Raw genomic sequence first — 7,265 nt, 5'->3', positions numbered from 1 at the left:
TTACGTAATTTGCATATGTAAACAATAATTTCTGTTCGTGAAATTTTGCATATCTCTTGTGCACTACTCGAACAATATATTGTGAAAGTTTCATACAAAACAAACATGATTTGGCTGAGATATTTTCCCTTGACTTCATGCTATGTGTACAATGTCTGCAAAATGGTAAAATAGGGCCATTTTGTAGTGACGTCATATATTACGTCATTTCGGAGAGAAGACCACGCATAGAACCCGGCAGCAATGCATTTTTGTAAACTTCAAGGTCCATGCCATCCAGCTATGGGGTCATTTGCTTGTCCGGCTTTCGGTTGAATAAACCTCCTGGGCTGCCGGACTAACATGTACAAAAAATGTTTGATTATGGGTGAATAAAAGGTGACATTGTTGCGTGTTGTACGGGACTCAGAAATGTCCTGTATGACACCAAACACTTTCACCTAGATAGTCCGGCAGCCCAGGAGGTTTATTCAACCGAAAGCCGGACAAGCAAATGACCCCATAGCTGGATAGCATGGACCTGAAGTTTACAAAAATGCATTGCTGCCGGGTTCTATGCGTGGTCTTCCCTCCGAAATGACGTAATATATGACGTCACTACAAAATGGCCCTATTTCACCATTTTTCAGACATTGTACACATAGCATGAAGTCAAGGGAGAATATCTCAGCCAAATCATGCTTGTTAACTTTCAAACTATATTGTTAGAGTAGTGCACAAGAGATATGCAAAATTTCACGAACAGAAATTGTTTACATATGCAAATTACGTAATGAAATTTGCATATCATTAGTTTTGGAGATTTCTCGCATAAAAAAATTGTCGAAAATCGATTCAGAAATTTATTTTCTTTTTATTGTACTTTATTTGATATATTTCCTCTCAAGCATAATATCATTCTCTTCATCTATATCTCTACTGTAAGAAAATATATAAAAGTAATTGAAAATGACATTATAGACTGTGATTTCAGCCCCCTTTTCAATATGGTGCGCACATAGAAATCGTGCGTTTTTGGCTCATTTTCACCATATAGCTGAGGTGTGCGAACGATATGCCTACTTTATTGATGTTTCCTGCATTTTGCATGATATTAAATCTTCCAAACAACATATTTTCCTCTTTATTATGTCTCTGCTGATAAATCAAATGATTTAAGCAGAGATTGATTGCCCACTTGGCAGTCTATAGGCTACGTTTTCAGCCTAGTTTTCAACAACGAACCTATACCATGTATGCCTGCATCGTAGTCGAGTCGGATAAGGGGTTCCTGTGTACCATCAAAATATTTTTCACTCAACGTTTAGGTATTTGCCTTAAGTGTCTAGTTAATGAATCTTGATGTTCCCTTTCCAAAATCGTGTCCAACGGGGTTCAAAATTGATATCTTTGGCGGCCCTCTTGGACATTTTTTTAAATGAAAATCAATTATTTTCATATTTCATTGAACAGAGTCTGACAATTGGACAATCTTAATCAATACGCATTTCAATATGATTGAGATAGTATAAATTGATTGAATTCGTTCTCAGATAATATCTTTTGAAATAAAATTTATCCCGAAATGGGCATTATTTTGGTAAAAAATTTGCATGTGCATTGATATCTATCTGTTCAATCATTAACATCAACCACTATTTCAAAATATCAGCATTCGACACGAAAGGGGATATAATATACCGATAACACTGAAATCCTTCATGGCAGTATGTCTTAATTTGCTTAGTTAAAGGGCAAATACCATTATTACTCGATATTGCGATAAAATGACACCAAAAAGCAACCTCTGTAACAGTTTATTTTTCTCTATTAGCTACATTATAAAGAAATGAGGGCGCAGCAAAGCCTACCCCCCCCCCCCTCTTTATGGGACCGCTGGAATCCCCCTATCCTTTTTTCGTATTTTGCCAATTTCTTGGAAAATTCGACATTCTTGGAGTCTCATCGAAGTGAAAAGACGTTTCTGCTTTGCAGTATAAAGTCACTTTTATTGTTGTTTAACCACTTAGGGATAAAAGAGTAGGGTTTTCTTTATCTGATACATATAAAGAAGTGCTGGTACAGCAAAGACTTCCCCCTGAGAACTGCGGAAGTTACCCGATAATTATACGTATTTTGCCCATTAATGGGAAAATATGCTATTTTCGAGCCCTCATTGGGGCAAAAAGTGCTTTTGCTATTTAGTAAAGCCACGTTTATTATTTTTAAACTATATTGAGACGAAAGGGTACACTGTTAGAAAATATAAAAGAAGTTCCTGCAGCAGTCTCGAGAACACCTGTAATCTTACCGAATTGCGTAATCTTACAGGAAATTGTTATTTGATGTATGGAATCTTACAAATTTCCTTGAATAAAACACCCTTTTCCCCTTTTTAAACAGACCTGTTCTGTTAAATTGCAGAAAAATTCTTGTTTTATGAATTTACAGAATGATTATTACGTAATTCGGTAAGATTACAGGTGTTCTCGAGACTCTGCTGCAGGAACTTCTTTTATTTTTTCTAACAGTGTAGAGTTTCCTCTGTCTGCTACATATAAAGAGGTGTTGGCATGTTGGAACATACTCCCCTTAGGGGATCGCCGAAATCACCTCCGTTTTTTTCATATTTTACCTATTTATGGGAAAATATTATATTTTCGAGCCCCCCATTGAGGAAAAAGTGTTTCTGTTATGTAGTAAGGCCAAATTTATTATTTTCAAACTATATGAAGACGAAAGAGTAGTGTTTCCTCTATCTGCTACATATAAAGAGGTGTAGGCATGTTGGAACATACTCCCCTTAGGGGATCGCCGAAATCACCTCCGCTTTTTTCATATTTTACCTATTTATGGGAAAATATGATATTTTCGAGCCCCCCATTGAGGCAAAAGTGTTTCTGTTATGTAGTAAGGCCACATTTATTATTTTCAAACTATATGAAGACGAAAGAGTAGAGTTTCCTCTATCTGCTACATAGAAGGAAGTGATGGTACAGCAAAGCCTACCCCCTCTGGGAACTGCCGAAGTTACCCGCCCCTTTTACGTAATTTGCGAATTCATGGGAAAATATGCTATTTTCGAGCCCCCATTGAAGCAAAAAGTGTTTCTGCTATGTAATAAAACCACTCTTTTTGCTTTTAAACTACATGGAGACAAAAGAGTAGAGTTTCCTCTATCTGCTACATAAAAAGAGGTGTTGGCATATTGGAACATACCCCCCTTAGGGGGCGCCGAAATCACCTACCCTTTTTCCATATTTTACCTATTTATAGGAAAATATGCTATTTTCGAGCCCCTATTGATGCAAAAGGTGTTTCTGCTATGTAGTAAAAACACTTTTCTTGCTTTTAAACTATATGGAGACGAAAGAGTAGAGTTTCTTCTATCTGTACATATAAAGAGGTGTTGGCATATTGGAACATATTTCCCCTAGGGGGTCGCCGAAATCACCTCCCCTTTTTTCATATTTTACCTATTTATGGGAAAATATGCTATTTTTGAGCCCCCCATTGAGGCAAAAGTGTTTCTGCTATGTAGTAAGGCCACCTTTATTATTTTCAAACTATATGGAGGCAAAAGAGTAGACTTTCTTCTATCGGCTACAGGGTCATTCCATGCCAATTCACCCAATGAAAGTGCAATTTTGCACCCGACCCTCTCGGAATTCGTTGTAAATTGGTATACATTAAATTCACCATGGCACACGCACAAAACCAAAAAAATTAGTCAAAACGGTCCATCGGTTCTCGCGCTACAGCCCGCCCTTTCTCCTCGTTTTGACAAAAATGGGCGTGACCTTCAACTTTCAATGGCCATTGCGTCATAACGTGTTGACCAATTTTCACGAAACTGGTACCATTTAATAGGAAATTCAGAGAGGAATCCAAAACATGCATCAAATAATTTGACCCCCGGACGAATAATTTTTTTTCTTGATTTTCGTGTATGTTAATTATTTGTATGATATTGACAAAATATGTTAAAACCAATGATATTTTATTTCTTCACCTTTAAAAACTCTTCCAAAGATATCATGAAATCTCACTCTAGTCCCACATACTGATATTCATGTTAGTAAAGTGTTCACCAATTACATGATTTCTTCCAATCTTTAAGTCACAGTATGCAAACACATAAAAAGAAATTAAGCTGATCAGTTCACAAATTAAACATTAAACATTCATGCTCATGAATAGGTATCTGTTTAGGCATTTTTATATTCAGAAATATATATCATATATATATATATATATATATATGTATATATTATGGGACCCTTAAATAAGCATATACTTAACAATTTGATGATAAAAATAAACACTTTACTAAGAAGAATATAGATATATGATATATATTGCTGAACATCAAAATGCCTAACAGATACCTATTCATGAGCATAAATGTTTAATGTTTCATTTGTGAACTGATGAGCTTAATTTCTTTTTATGTGTTTGCATACTGTGACTTAAGATTAGAAGAAATCATGTAACTTTTGAACACTTTACTAACATAAATATCAGTATGTGGGACTACCCGTAATGCTCGGGGACGCATAGATGCAACCTGAATGGATGCAATGTCCAGCCGTCGGTCACCGAGAGCTTGCCGACATATTGATGCTTGAAAGCCGTGTGTCGGAAGCACCTGCATAGAAACGGGGGTCGCCGTGTAGGTGAACAGCGTTTCAATAAATGCCCGGTGTGAGAGGACAGGTGATTGCTTGAGCCGCACAGTGCTTAGCAAGGCGGCTGAAGCTGATATGAAGCGTCGGTGAAATACCCGCACTGCTCATGGGAGTATGAAACAGCATGAGAGTTGCGACGCCTGACCAACAATTATCGGGAGTCTGGTGACATAATGGAGGGCGATGCCCGTATGTCGATAACACCTGTGTATTAGCGGGGATTTCCCTTGCAGGTGCGTGAGCCGGCGAATCATGAAATCGCCGGTGACTCTCCGAGGTGCAAGATGGCGAATGCCTGCTTAACCTGCCCGGTGCACGACACGGCGGTTTTAGCTGACAGGGAGCATGAGGATAAAGATCCGTGCTGCTTGAGGGCGTTCTGTTGTAACATGAAGTTACAACGCCTGGCCATCGGCACAAGAATCAGAAAGAAAGGTCTGCCCACAAAGCGGGATTAGCGACCTAGAATTTCTTCTTGTTCTTCCTCTTCTGTGCGGCCCCCGCCGGGGGGCAGAAGAGGGTACAATCATCGGCAGTCTGGCGACATAGTGGCGGGCGAAGCCCGTATGTCGATAGCACCTGTGTATTAGCGGGAATTTCCCTTGCAGGTGCGTGAGCCGGCGAATCATGATATTGCCGGTGACTCTCCGAGGTGTGAGATGGTGACTGTCTGCTTGACCTGCCCGGTGATGGACACGGCGGTTTTAGCTGACAGGGAGTGAGGATAAAGATCCGTGATACTCGAGGGCGTTTTGTTGTAACAGGAGGTTACGACGCCTGGCCATTTGTTTGAGGGCCGGCGGTTCGTGAGAATCGCTAGAGGCACCTCGGTGTGTTGGATGGCCGGTGTCTGCTTGATCCGCTCGGTTGGTAGTACCGTCGGCTGAAGCAGGCAAGCCTGGGGGTAAAAACCAGCAGTGCTGAAGGGCACTCTGGAGTAGCTTGAGAAGCTGAGAGGCCTGGCCATCAAAAGAATCAGAGGACAGACCGCCCGACGGAGCGGGGCTTACGTCTGTGGTTCTCCTCTTCTTCTTTTCTTCTTCTTCGGTTGCTCCGGCGCCGGAGCGGAAGAAGGGACAAGAGGCTGGACTGCGCCTGTCTTCCTCTCCTTAGCTCTCCCACGGGGAGAGCTAGCCGAGCGAGAGGAGGCGTAGGCCGAATCTGACTAGGGGCTGGTAGCCCTTTGCCGACGCTCCCTACAGGGGTCTTACACGGCATCGAGCCTAGTCTTTGCCGGGTGGAGAGACCCGTGCTCTCCCCCCGAACTTAAGGTGACCCGATGGCCGGTGGGTCTGACAGCCCTAGAGGAGTCGCCGTTTTCTGTACTAGTGCGACGCTCCCCGATAAGGTTCAGGTTCCGGGACGGAAGCCTTGGCCATCACCGTGCGGGCACGTGGTCGCAAATCCACGGTTCCACCCTTATTAAGCGGGGCACGTGAACGCGCGTCCACGGTTCCACCCCTTTGAGAGCCCACGGGGCTCTGACTCTGTTTTCGCTATCTATACTACCTGTGGTGGGGGACAAGACCCCGGTGTCGGGCCCCGAAACGGCAGACGCCTGAGGCTCTTCAGGAAGAGAGTCCGAAAGGCTCATTATTGCCGTAGGGTGATCTAGTAGTAAGATAAAAAAAAACAGAGAAGGGGGTACGGGTAATAAATCCCAACCCAGAAGTCAAGGACCTCAAAAAGCATACTTTTGAGAATCAAAAACGGATCTCACAAGGATGATACAAAGTAAAATCCCAGAACAAAGGAAACAGTAATAATTAAAGAATTATTATGAGACACTGTCCCTGAAGTCCGTTAGAAAAATTAATTAATTATTTGATTATCACAACAAGAAGCTGCTTCCGCCAAAATTCTGAAAAGAAGGAAGGGGGGAAGCATCTAAAAAGAAGAAAACACGAAGTTTTTTCTTTCTTTTTTTTGTGTCCACCTGTTCAAAAGAAAAAATAATTTTTCTTGAGGTGAGGATCAGCTAAGGAAAAAAAAGGAAACAAGATTCCCTTTCTTTTTTTTTTTTTTTTAAAAGAAGTTTAAGAAAAAAAATTATAAGTCCGGAGACCGGCAGCTGACCTGAAAAGGAAGGGGGGAAAAACAAAAATATCTTTCCCGAGAAGGAAGGCCGAGCCAAAGGCGACGAACGCTGACAGGAGACGGCTTCCTAAAAAAAAAAATTATAAGTATTCTTGTGAAGGAAAAGAAAAGAAAAAAATTTTAAGACAAGGTCAGAAAAAAAAAATTCTCTTTTTTTTTTAAATTAATCGAATAATTAATTAATTAATTAACTAATTAATTCAATTAATAAACACAAGAACAATGGATTGATTGAAACAAAAGAACAATCAACTAACTCGAAACAAGAGACAAAGAACTTGAAACGAGGCTGAAATACGACGCTCCTGACGTCCTACAGAACCTATCTGTGGAGAAATAAATCAATTAAATTCACGACGAGTCGTATAAACGAAGAAGTCAGTGAATAAAAAGAATTAAAAAGGAGCGAAGACAACGCCCGCGACACGCAGGAAGGCGCGGAGCTATGGGGCGGAGAAGTAAAGACAACCCGCCTGTTGAGAAACGTATCTTAAAAAACAA

This window comes from Lytechinus variegatus, chromosome 1 (genome assembly GCF_018143015.1).
Source record: "Lytechinus variegatus isolate NC3 chromosome 1, Lvar_3.0, whole genome shotgun sequence".
Lineage (NCBI taxonomy): Eukaryota > Metazoa > Echinodermata > Echinoidea > Temnopleuroida > Toxopneustidae > Lytechinus > Lytechinus variegatus.
This window is presented reverse-complemented; position numbering follows the sequence as displayed.